The sequence below is a fragment of the Arachis hypogaea genome, chromosome 6 (assembly GCF_003086295.3).
Source record: "Arachis hypogaea cultivar Tifrunner chromosome 6, arahy.Tifrunner.gnm2.J5K5, whole genome shotgun sequence".
Classification (NCBI taxonomy): domain Eukaryota; kingdom Viridiplantae; phylum Streptophyta; class Magnoliopsida; order Fabales; family Fabaceae; genus Arachis; species Arachis hypogaea.
This window is the reverse complement of record NC_092041.1, coordinates 118,142,887-118,157,053: the sequence shown is the minus strand read 5'-3', so window position 1 is coordinate 118,157,053 and position 14,167 is coordinate 118,142,887. Positions and strand designations below refer to the sequence as shown.

The 14,167-nt window shown below is 28.0% G+C and overlaps 1 long non-coding RNA gene across 1 annotated transcript; it reads left to right on the top strand.

Annotated features, from left to right (window-relative positions):
- The first annotated feature begins 6,450 nt into the window (after positions 1-6,450).
- On the top strand, positions 6,451-8,227 carry LOC140173391 (uncharacterized). The gene is made up of 3 exons (XR_011862030.1): positions 6,451-6,562; positions 6,674-6,770; positions 7,913-8,227. It is a non-coding gene; the product is annotated as an uncharacterized lncRNA (long non-coding RNA).
- The last annotated feature ends 5,940 nt before the right edge of the window (positions 8,228-14,167 follow it).

Sequence of the window (14,167 nt, the reverse complement as noted above, 5' to 3'; positions counted from 1 at the left end):
TTTCCAAATGAAATAACTGACAAAAAACAATTACAAAGATTTTTGGGATGTTTAAATTATGTAGCAGAATTCCTACCTGGTATAAGAGTTACGTGCGAACCTCTTTATAAGAGGTTAAGAAAAAACCCACCTCCATGGACAAAAGAAATGACTTCTATAATAATAAAAATAAAAAATGCAGTAAAAGAAATACCTTGCATAAGTATACTAGACCCCTCGGCCAAACTAATTGTAGAAACAGATGCATCAGAATTAGGATACGGAGGAATTCTTAAACAAATACCTCCTAATAGCTCAAAAGAACAAATAGTAAAATATCATTCAGGAATTTGGAACCAAGCTCAAAAGAACTACCCCACAGTTAAAAAAGAAATACTTGCCATAGTATTATGTGTTTCAAAATTTCAAGAAGATTTATTTAATAAAACTTCTTAATAAGAACTGATTGTAAAGCAGCCCCAAATGTTTTAGAAAATGATGTAAAAAATTTGGTTTCAAAACAAATATTCGCAAGATGGCAAGCTATTTTATCATGCTTCGATTTTACTATTGAACATATAAAAGGAGAACTAAATTCACTCCCTGACTTTCTTACTAGAGAATTTTTGCAGGGAAAGAATGGAGCAAAAACCAGCCTCCAGTGAAGATTATGGTCAACCTTTTGACCAAGTAAAAGAAACAAAATTACCTATTATCCTTGTACCAGCAAAACCATTATCATTAAGACCTATGACAATGTCACAGGTTGTAAAAGCATCATCATCATCATCATTACCTTCTAAGAGCCCTTCAATTACTACTAATAATAAATTCACATTATTACAACCATCAGATCTCTACAACACTCAACCTTTGAAAGAACAGTTTCCTTACTATGAAAAGCCCAATCCTATTAAAATATTAACCATTGAAAAAGAGTGGTTCAAAAAAGACAGAAAAACTCTATACAAGACTATTTTCCCAAACACTTTCCATTACATTCCTATTAACCCACAAAAAACCCAGAAATTCTATGAGTTCATATTAGTAGACACTGGATCTATTGAATTAACACATTATAGAGACTCCAATACCAAACAACCTATTTATTCAAAAATAAAAATCATGAAAATATTATCTCTAAAAGAATGGGAATTACCCCCATATCAGTCTAAAAACTTCTCTTTGAAGTTTGAACCTCAAAACTATACCTATTATGATTACCAAGAAGCATGGAACCATATTTTATTCCTATCACCAAGTCCCCATTCTTGGTTCATATGGTTCAGGAAGGGGATATCATTACAATTTCCCAAATGGTTCCAATCATGGTTCCAGAATTTTGGACCAATAGAAGCCTTCTTCCCGAAAGAAGCCAGTATGGCGTATGAATACTTCAAAAGCAAGTCATCATTTCTACAAGAATACAAATTCATTTCATTTATAGCAGCTATGGGAATAAGCTGGATTATGACTTGGGAATATGATTCAGCAGCATATGAGGAATGTGCAAGCATACAATATTTAGTAAGAATAATAAAAATTAAGTGGTGGAACAAATATGATATAAATCTGCTAAGTAAAAGAGCTATTGATCAATGGTTAACAACATCACAAAAGCGTCCGGCAATAACAGCTTCAAGCACCAACAATGAGCAAATAGCATATAAAAAAGAGACCCAATTCTTAGCACAGAAGCGACAAATTATGGCAGCACTAGCAGCAGCAACCTCAGAAGAAGATATCCAGAGCTCCCTGCAAGCAATACAAACAGTACCTCTTGGAGAAGACGAAGAGGTGCAATCCAGCCCAGCTCATTATTATCAAGACTCTCAAGACCCATTTGAGATGTAAAAAGTATTATATATGCAATAAATGTAAAAGCCCAATCATAAAGAAAAATGATCTTTGTAAGCTCAAAAAAAAAAAGAGAGTAAAAAGTAAAAAGTAAAAAAGTAAAAGTAAAAAGTAAAAGCAAACAGTGAATGTCGGCAAACAGTAAAAGCAAACAGTGAATGTCGGCAAACAGTAAAAGCAAACAGTACTGTCGGCAAACAGTACTCAAATAGTCATCATTTGGGGTCTATAAATACCAAAGGCCTCACTCATTCAGGGATATCAAAAACTTGAATACTCAAGAAATCTCTCTACTCTTATATCTTCTTACTTTATAAATTCTCCCAGTATTTGTAATCATCTTCAAGAAGTGTATCAACTCTGCAAGCAATAAAAGTACAAGTTCATCTTTGTAAGCTTACTATCTTTCTTTTATTTATTTTCTTAGCTATTATTCTTATACCATGAAAGAGTTTTATAAAAGGCTTAGATCTTTAAAATTAGTTAGAAGAAATATGAAAACAAGAGTAATAGCAATAGATAGAAAAATAAGAGAACTAATAACTGAATCTTCGGAATTAAAAGTAGAAATAAAAAAGATGGACAAGAAAATAATCAGAACTAAAAAGCTTCTACAACAAATTAAAACCAGAAAATCAGTAAAAACCGCTAGACAAACTATTAAGAATAAACGCATTCATTATGTTAGAAGAATGCATTACTTACATGTACAAAGCATGAGACAACTTTTAGAGATAGAATCAAGAATACATATTTTTAATGTTCAAAGAATTGATGGTAATCCCCAACCTTTACAAGAAACAAATCAACCTATAATAGACCAACCTTTACAAGAAACAAATCAACCTATAATAGCCCTATATATATATATATATATATATATATATATATATATATATATATATAATTTGGTATGTCCAAGCATGCAACTCTACTTTAACTCATTGAGGACTACATTAGAAGATGATATAGTATTTAATTACGTACAGAATAGTATGTAACAAAGACAAAGTATTAATGATCTTCATATTTTTGTTCTAATAATTTTCTATGTTATTTTCTTTTTCATAAAATGTATTCATATCTTGGGTGCATGTTAGCTAGCAGATAGTTTTTTAGATATAACAAAATACAATTAATTTATATCTGAAATATAATTATTATATTACATCAAGGAGAGAGAACAATAAAATTATATTTTAAAATTAATTATCTTATTTAAATTATAATTAAGAATTCGTTTTATATACCCTGGTAGTATATAGTGTATAATATAAAGTAAAAATATTTAACTTAATCACAATTTTTACGATAATTATATGTTTAACTTGATCTTAAATAAGTTTCAAATTAAAGAATTAAGATATTTTATTTTCTCAAGTATTACATTTTTTTACAACTTAATATAAAAAATAAAAAATAAAGGAATATTGGTTTGATTGCTATATCAAAATAAAACCATTTAAAAAATTTATACTATTTTTTATATCAAAATAAAAGTTTACATCAAAATAAAACTATTTATAAAGGAGACCATTGTGCTACTATCATAGGATTTTTTTTATATATATTTTACCACTCTATTTTTATTATTAAATTTGTATTTAACATTATGTGTGGTATGAAATATAAGTTTTAATTCTATTTTCTTCGCATGTGATTTTATTTTTATATGATTTGTTAATTTTTTTTTTTTTTTGGATAGTACAACAAGTTCTAGATCTCATTACAAGAAAAGAAAATTCTAGTAGGAGTAGCAAATAAAAAATAGCAATAAAACATACATGACTAACATTTTATATTTATTTTTTATTTGTACCTACCATATCATACATAATAAAATACTAAATACTAATTATACAATAATTTTTTTTGATATTGTCATCAAAATTATTGTAAATTAAAATTTTATTAAAAGGTATTTATTATTATTATTATTTATAGATAATTTTTCTATACATAAACCGATACTGAGTTAGTTGCCCTATTATATATAAGGATCAAAATAAATATATATATAAAAAATAAAACACTATCGTTGATATGCTATGATATTTGTTTTTTATATTGACTGCCTATTACAAACTGTACACAAACCTAATATTAATTATAGGAAATCTCACTCCCAAAAGCACAAAATCCAATTTTTTTTATCAATTTTTGAAGTGAAAAAATGTGGTTTTTTTTTTGTTTCACTATTGTTTTAGAAAAATTAAAAGTAACTCAGAAAAATTAAAATTCTAAAAGAAGATATTGACAAAGAGAGTGAGACAGAGAGCACTTAAAAAGAGAGAATTTAATAAAAAATCGAACAGATATAATAATAGAATTCTTTGCTATGGCTACGTCATTCTGTCGCTATAATGACATAACTGTTGTAAAAAATTTTCTTATTGTCTACTCAATCTTTTGGTGAATTCTCTCTCTTCAAACTCTTTCTCTTATTCTCTTTATCATTATCTTCTTGGAAAATTATAGCGTACAGAGGTAATGTTATACAAATTTGAAGAGATTTTGTGTTGTTAAAAGTTGTCATGACAAGTGGTGTGTTGATAGTTGTAGAGGAGCAGCTCGACAGAGGTGTTTCAGGCGTTGTGGGCCTGGGAGTTCTTGGAGCCGTGCTAAGTGGTCATAACTCATAAGGAGGGAAGCCCGTAACGGGCCTTGGATGTGGGTTTCGTAACCGTTATTGTATAGGAAATGGACTATGGAGAAAATAAGTTGGACCAAGTATGTATACATTGTTAGTGGGTTTAAGGAGTTAGAGTTTCACGTGCCCAAAAAAAAAGGAATGAGAGTTTCAGGATTGTTAGAACAGGAAAAAAAATGTCAAGAATAGTAAGATTGGGTTTGATTTAAATGTCTTCTCCTTCTTGTGATTTTTGCAACAAAAACTTATGTAGACTTAATTAGATACAAATAATAATGAGCATGTAAAAAAATAAAGAATAAAATAGCATAAATTAAGTATATTTAAAAATTAATACATTTTATACCTAAAAAAATCAACACATTGTTGCTGGATGTGATAAAATGAAGATGAAATTTTACATAGTCATGGATAAATGTTATTATTTTTGTTTATTTTGTAAATCGTATTTAATTCGAAGGCAGTATGAAAAAATGATAAACCGAGAACTTGTTATGACTATGACTAATTTTGATATATGAAAAATTATCCTTTTAGATTTTATATTTACGAAATTAAGCTATATTTTTATTAATTTTGTAAATTTATTAATGTTTATTTTTGTTATATCTTATGTTAGGTAATGTTTGACTTTTTATGTTATTCTTCGTTAAAATACAAGTTTTATTATATTTAGAAATTAAGGTATTATTTATAAATTTAGATTCTCTAAATTTTGAATTTTCATTCTAGAAGGTAAAGTGTGATCTCTCACCTTTGAATAATTTCTCTCTCATATTTTCTCTTAGTCCCTACTTATGAAATAAATAATGAAAGATTACACTTTATACTTTACACTTTAAAGTAAATTTCAAAATTTAGAGGATCTAAATCCATCATTTATTATTGTATTACCACATAAGATTTTTATGTATGTTGTAATTTTTCTAAATTTGAAAAGTATTTTTAGCTGTCTCTATTCGGTGAAGACTTACTGACGTTACTCTCTAATTAATATTATGAGTTTCATTAATAATCTCTGTTATTATGGTTATAATTGGACTCCAAAATATATCTCGTTGACATCAAAAAAAGGGTTCCTACAATGACTGCTTCTTGTGTGTCGTGCTATGGGTTTCTCGTTAATTCGACCAGTGCGTGAAACCTGCGAAGAAGACAACGACGCTCAAGTCAGGGTCAAACTTCAGAATGCTTGATATCTAAAGACACGGTGTTTTTTTTTTTTTTGTCATTGTATTGAAACATGTGATGCCCCTCTATAGCTCGCAAGGGGCTGTATTTATTGTCATGTTGCGGTAATCAACTTAGAAGCGTAATCTGAGAGTGATGGTGCTTCTATAATGGTGTGAAACGTATAATGACCCTCAATTTTAAAAATATAAATATAAATAAGTTATAATTTATTTTATAAAATTAGAATCTCCTTATTTAAAAAAAATATATTATTCAATTATCAGAAAACGAACTAATAATTTTAATTTAATTAAATTCATATTATTATTATTATTATTATTATTATTATTATTATTATTATTATTAATATTATTATTATCTTCTGACTTTCCTATTTTGATTACCTATGCTTTCGTTTATATATATATATATATATATATAATATACCTTATTATTATTCACTAAAGTTCATTCCTGTATTATTATTATTATTATTCACTATTTAACCTAATACTTTAATCATTATATATATATATATATATATATATATATATATATATATATATATCCACTAAAATTTATCATTATCGATATGTATACGTATACATATAATATTAAGCTTTGTAATATAATATTATGCTATTATAATTCATTCTTAGCTTCCTTCTATATAAGTATAATTTATTATTACAATTCCCTTTCATAAAGTGTATATATAATATAAAGGAAGCTAAGGCGGCGTACTAATCATACATATATATATATATATATATCATTAACGTATGCGAGAGGAAAAGAACAGAAAGAAAACGGAGAGAGAAGACCAAGAGAGAACATAATTCTTCTGAACCTCCGGCTTTGATTTTTTTTGTAATCCGTAACTCCAATCAAAAATCTAATCCGGTAAGAGTATTCGTAACCTCTTCTTCTACACGTTGGCACCATTTTTGATTAGTGGAAGTTGACAGTGACATAGTTCATCTTTTCTTTGGGTTTGGCCAACGGGAATTTTAGGAGGCATAGACGATTCTGGACGTTTTCTTCTTCGATAGCTCGGTCAGAAAGCTTCTCCAGAGTTTTGAATATTTTGATTCAAAACTCAGGCTAGAAGGTATGGTTTTGGTTTCTCGTAGTTAACATTTAATGTCACGTGAAAACTCAGGCTAGAAGACCTTAAGATAGGAATGGACTGAATGTATAATTGATGGATTGTGTATATGGAATAGAATGTGTGGTTCAGCTGTTGTTAATAATTTGCTGTTGAAGTTGGTCGGTTTGGAAAAAGATTTAATATTGGTATTTGTTTGATTATGAAATAATTTGTTACTGGAAATGATCTGAGTGACTGATGGGTGTTTGGTTTGATAGTTGGGACCCTTGAAGGGTGGCAGAAATTTCAGTTTTAGAGGAGATATTGCCAAAATTTCTTTAAGAATTGGAGTTTGATTTGAGGTAATATTTTAAAAGGGAAAGAGATTATTATGTGGCTTGTATATTTGAGACTATTTGTTGACCCTCTGTCGCAAGATGTGACCGGGCACTTTAACTCCCCGGATTCCCCCATGGGCATGCATATAAATATGAATATTGAATATTATTGAGCTTGGAGTTTAACTCCATGGAATACTATACTATTGAGCTTGGAGTGTGACTCCATGGAATATTATATTTGAGCTTGGAGTTTGACTCCATGGAATATTATTGAGCTTGGGGATGCGCGCACAGAGGGACCGTCCAATGGTTAACTACCAGGACTTGTCGGGTTGGCTGTATAACCGACAGATGAGACTCATCAGCCATAGGACAGGCATACATCATATGCATTTGTTTGCTTTGTTTGGGTGTGCATTGCTTTAGTTTGCTTAACTGTTAAATTCTGCTTATCTGCTACTTGTTCTACTTGCTGTAAATGCTTCTCTATCTGCGTTTTCTTTGCTTGAATTGTATGTGTATGTTTTTTTGGAAATTCCTCTTGACGAAGGTGTGAGGAGAGAGGATTATCCCACCAATGATTCGGAGGATTAGAGGAGACAGAACGTGAATTATTAGGTTAAAGTTAGATTCAGAATTAGAATACCTTAGATAGCTTACCTAACTTTTGGTTTAGTTTATTTTCCTTAAGAACGATTCTGAGTGTCGAAGTTTTAGGATTGCCTCTGGCTTTCCCGAGACCTTTTATATTAACTATGCGGGCACCTTTACCATACTGAGAACCTCCGGTTCTCATCCCATACTATGTTGTTGTTTTTTCAGATGCAGGTCGAGAGACACCTCGTTGAGCATTTGGGTATCCTCTTTACGAGCGAAGAACTGTCTTTTGGACTGTCATATTTTGTTTTAGGCTATGTATATATGTTTATAGAATCTCCGCATGTATATTTTGTGTTTTGTCCCTCCTAGAGGTCGACTTGGAGATACAGGGGTTTATTTTGTGGTTTGAGTTTTATTTTGGGTTGTATATAAACATAATTATATACTCTGGTCGGCCTTAGCTTCGCAGGTCGAGTCTGGAGCTTGCTATCTGAGTTTTGGAACTCTGATATGTATATATATGTGTTCAGTTATCTTTCGATTTTACCTGTCCGTTTTACGAATATCCATGCGAGTGTGTCACGATTTTCTATTTATCAATTTGTTTAGCTTGTTCTTCAAGGCTCCTAAATATGATTTCACCCAACTATATCTATGTAGATATCATTTTCTTTTAGAGGTCGTAATACCTTGCCACCTCTGCTTTACGACTTAAGCGTAAGGCCCTGTGTGGTAGGGTGTTACAAAACGGCTGTTTGTTTAAACTAATTGGAAAATAGTTGCTCAGAGGTTGAGAAGCTAGTAGACAACCTTTGAATCAATATCCATATTCGTCACTCGATTGATGGATCTTCCGCTCTCTAGCCATCACGTTCTTCACCCAAGATAGCGTTTACTGTGTATAAACTGAGTAGGAACTGCTGCATTAACAATAACAGCATAATTCATGCAGTATCGCCAAAAAGGGAAAGTGTAAAGATATGTTGAATTGAATAGTGTATAATTGCAGCTTAGATGTGTTGTGTCAGTGTCATAGTTGTCAAAATCGAAAAAGTGTTTGAACCAGTCAGACCTATGGTTTATTGGTTTATTGATCCGACAGATGAGTAACTAGTTGAACTGGCAGAACCGGTCCTACGTAAATTTAGAATATAAAATAGTCTAAAGCGTAAATTTAAAAATTAAAAAATATATATGTTCACTAATATTTTAAAAATAATCAAGTGATAACAAATTATAATTAATAAGTTATAATCTAGTTATTATTAAATAAGTATATAAAATTCTAGTATTTTTTTTATAATAACGATTGCTTAGTTTTATTTTTATATTAAAGTAAATATTTTTTTGTTTTAATGACTTATTAATTAGTTTATATTATTTATTACATCGTATATGTTATATGTGTTTATCGAAAAATAATATTAATAAATATCGTATAATCATATAAAAATAAGTATATTGTAAATAATAAAAATATTTAATATTTTTTATTTATAAGCATGTTTAATTATATTTAGATTAATAAATATAAATAATAAAAAATATAATTAATTACGACTATACTAAGTTGTTTGTTTTTTGTAAAATATACAATGTATAATTGTTTTACCACTACGAATGTTCTAAGTTTGAACTACAACCACATAAATAAATTTTTCTTTACAACATATATTAGTCCCTAATCTTTTTTTTTTGTTTTCTCTAAGTTCTTGACATTGTATAATATTATAATCATTTTAAAATAATAATTAGTTCTTGACCTTTCATCTTTCATAAAATAAAAGATAAATTAATCTTTAATCATTTTTAAACAAGTTATAAATTAATTATTTATTTTTCTAAAAAATAGCCTTATTAAAAAATTACCACCATAATTGCTTTTGTTAAACAATAATTTATTCAAAAAAATTATTCAATTCTAATTTTGTAGAGTCGGTTTGTGCGTAGGGTGTCCCCCACTCTTGTCCCGGAGCGCTAAGGGGCTAGAGTTTTTGAAACTAGGGTCGTAGGAATAGCACACTAACTTCATCTTGCAATACTAATCAAATTTTGCGATTAAAAGTATAGACGCAATTAATTCGCAACACGTATCCTCCGAGAATCGGGAAGTATATCCTCTTTTCTTAGAGATCTAAAGATCGCATGTGAGGCAATGAGCTCTATCAAGATCATCAATTCAATTCGCAACAGATTGCATATAGGAAATGGAGGAGGTGGTGACGTGAATGAGGGTGTGTTGACATAAGAGCCTAGCAAAAAAAAATCTCTACGGAGTCTTCGCGTCGACCCATTTTGTTTCTTGTAGGTACATGATATTAATCTTTCTCCTTGTCATGATATCCATCACCTCCATAGATTTTCTTGTTAGAGCGCCTATATTCCATGTCCAAAATCTCAACTTTTTGTCATTTCGACCTTTACCTTTACCTGTTTCTTTGTGAAATAACTTATTTATCCTCATCCGTTCACGAAAACGCGGTTACTCATTTAACATTACACCCGAACACCGATGCAGCGGCTCTTACTCATTTGACACTGTACTTGAGCCATACAGCGCGTTGCTTCTAGACAATGACTTAGCTTTAGCACAATAACGTCTTTGATTTATGTCATGAAGATTCGACTAAGTTTTTATGTTGGTTATCGAAGGCCTAACACAACCCTCCTCCTTTATCCGGACTTAGAATCGGCTATGTACTGCAAGTATAACATAGGTAGAGTTAAATTTATAATTTTAAAAATAAAAATATTAATTTCTTTAAAATAATAAAAAGTGACCAAACAGACATGATAGGGTCAGTTGAGTTGAGCTGCTAGTTTTAACGTGAAAATAACTTGCTTAAATTTAAAATATCAATATTAAATTATTAAGTGAAGATTTATAAACAATATTTTTTTATGTTAAATAACATTTAGGAACAGCTATTTTAGCACATAACAATTATATAGTGTTGAATTAATTGTTTCTAATAAAATAGCGGTGATTGTATTTATATTTGTAATATGATGAAATTATTGATAAATGAAATATATCTATTGGATAATTTATTTATTTTTTTTCCAAAAAAATAGAAACAATATAGACAAAGGTCATACTATATAATATATTGAAATGATGTAAATAAATGCTTGCTAAATAAGTCTTTACTGTTTACCGAAAAAAATAATTAGCAACTAATAACTATAAAAACAAAATCAAATTCTCACAAAAGGTTATTTTCCAAACAAAATATTAAACATTAAATAAAAAACATAACTATGTTCCACAAAAATATTATTTTCTAATTTAATGGCCAATGTCCAATTGCTATACTCAGTGTAATGTTTTTGAGTTCGTTTTTTTACTCTTGTGTCTCGTATTCATATAAAACAATGGTCCAACAGTCCATCATTAAGAACGGAACTTGGTTAATTCTGTTCGAAATGTTGGCTCAGCTTCAAAACACCCAAACCACATTTGGAAGAAGTTTTTTTGCAAGGATTCGACTATGGTGCTGAAACAAAAGTTTTTCAGCATCTGTTGAAAAGAGTTGGCATTAGAAAAAAAGAACACGTATCGTTGTTATTTTATAGGAGGAGACAAGTTCTGAGACAAAGCAGTCAGAGCAGAAATTTTTATAAATTGATTACCTTGTGAGGTCTGATAATATTATAGGATTAACGAATTATTAATTTGGATTATATTTTTTGGTTATTGTTGTTTTGGGCATGGGCTTATGTTTTATTTTTTGGCGAATATGAATTAAAAAGATGTATGCTTAGTTTTTGGTGAATAAATTATTCTTTCAAGGTCGAAAGTAAAAACCAAAATATCATAGAGAAATAACATAATAATAATAATAACAACAACAACAAATAATACATTTAAAATGATTGAATTTCATTGTCCCCAAATTTTTTCTAACCCGCGATAATCCAAATTAAAACCATGAATTTTTTATTTAAATTAATAAAATATATTATTTATTGAAATTTCTAACATAAATAAAAAATATAAAATTATCATTTTAAATTGATGGTACACATTTTGGATATACTGTTTCAAATTTTATAAATTACAGGTACTATATATTCAGTTATATTTAAAAAAAATAAAAAAATAAGTATAGAGTGTTTAAGATATATTCTGCAAAAAATTAAGGTCAGTGTATCAAAAATATATACAATAATACGAGTATATTTATTTATATTAGTTTTGCACATATTTTAGATGCATTTAAAATTTTAAATTATTAATTTTTTAATTTAAAAATTTTATACCGTTATTTTTTTTAAATCAAATATATAAATATAATTAATCATATAAAAATTGATAATATTATTGTTTAATTTGGTATGCATAATTTTCTAAATAAAATATTCTACGTAAGTAAAGTTAAATTATATCTAAAAATTTAAAAAAAAAATTGCTAGTATTTAATGAGTTCTTCACTATTCTTTTAAATTTTGAATGACTCATTAATTATTTATAAATGTTCTTCAATTTTTTTTATAAAAAAAATTAAAATCATCAAATTACAAAATACTAGCAAAAATAAATTTTTTTTTAAATTTCTAGATATAATTTAACTTTACTTACCTAGGATATTTTATTTAAAAACTCATGCATACCAAATTAAACAACAATATTATCAACTTTCATATGATTAATTATGTTTATATATTTGATTAAAAAAAATAGCGGTATAATATAAAATTTTTAAACTAAAAGATTAATAATTTAAAATGTTAAATGCATTTAAAATATGTGCAAAACTAATACAAATAAATATATTCATCTTATTGTATATATTTTGGGTACACTGATCTTAATTTTTTGTAGAATATATCTCAAAATTCAATACCTATTTTTTTTATATTTTTTTAAATATGACTGGGTACAGTACCCTATAATTTATAAAATTCGAGACAGTATACTTAAAATGTGTACTATCAATTTAAAATGATAATTTTATTTATATTAGGTATTTTAATAAATAGTATATTTTATTAATTTAAATAAAAATTCATGATTTTAATTCAGATTATGGCGGATTGAAAAAAATTTAGGAATAATGGACTTCAATCATTTTAAATGTATTATTGTTGTTGTTGTTTTGGTTTTTACTTTCGACTTTAAAAGAATAATTTATTCACCAAAAACTAAGCATACACCTTTTCAATTCACATCCGCCAAAAAAATAAAATACAAACCCAAGCCCAAAATAATAATAACCAAAAAAAATAATCCAAATTAACAATTTCTTAATGCTATAATATTATCAGACCTCACACGCTAATTAATCTGTAAAAATTTCTGCTCTTGCTGCTTTGTCTTAAAATTTGCCCCCTCTTATAAAAACAACAACCACACGCATTTTTCTTTTCTAATGGCCATTTCCTTTCAGCATTCAGCAATAAATCATTTAGAAAAAATTAAATTAAATTAAATTAACATCAGCAGCACTACCAGCACACCGCACGTCAGTGTTCACAATTTGATATTTTTCAACATGAAATCAAATTCTTTTTTCTACTTTCTTTTTCCTCAATTTTTCTTACCTTATTTTGCAGATGGATTTCAGACATAGTTTCAGATGAATCAGTTTTCCAACGACAGAATTTCACCAAAGACACTACCTAAGTGGAACTTTTCATTGCTCCCAAATTCCCAAAAACCAAAATCACATTCAAGCCATTAACCAAACCACCCTCGAAGTTAAAAAACACATCATATGCATACAAAAACTCAGAAAACTCACCGAAATTATCTTCAATATCTTTCAATTATGCTAAGATTAGTATTGAACTTATAGTTTACTTAAAGAATTATGCTACAACTAAGAATAAGATATAATAACGTAAATATACATTAAAAATTCTAATTTTTTTATTTTAATTTGAAAAATTTCTTTTCGTATTCGTGATTTTTATCTAATTCTTTTTATTTCTTGATATATGCAATATTATATTATATACCTGCATATATACTCGATTATTATTATTATTATCAAAGGGATTTAATTTTTTTTATACCAAAAATAAAAAAATTCGAATCTGCAACCTCTTAAGTGAGAATGAAAAGATTATACTATTTGAGTTATAACTCGTTGAATTGAAAGAATTTAATTTACAAGTTTCACATCATATCCAAATTATTCATCTATTAAAAAAAATATGGATTGAAACCTGGAATAAATATATAATAGGTGTCAAACTTTTTCCTATTTTCTGCCGTTGTTTCACATGTATTTAATATTTATTAGATGCAGAAATCTTTTATGATTACGAGTTTAATTTGTCATACTAAAATTCGTGTAAATGGAAGAACCGCACATATATGTATTATTATAAAGGGAGTGTTCAAGAGAACCAATAATTAAGTTTTTTAGTGGAGAATCTCATTCAGCAAGCACCAAACATTTGATGATGAATATAGGTAGAAAAAAACATGGCGAATCTATAATTAGGAGTTTTGAACAAAAGCATGGTTGA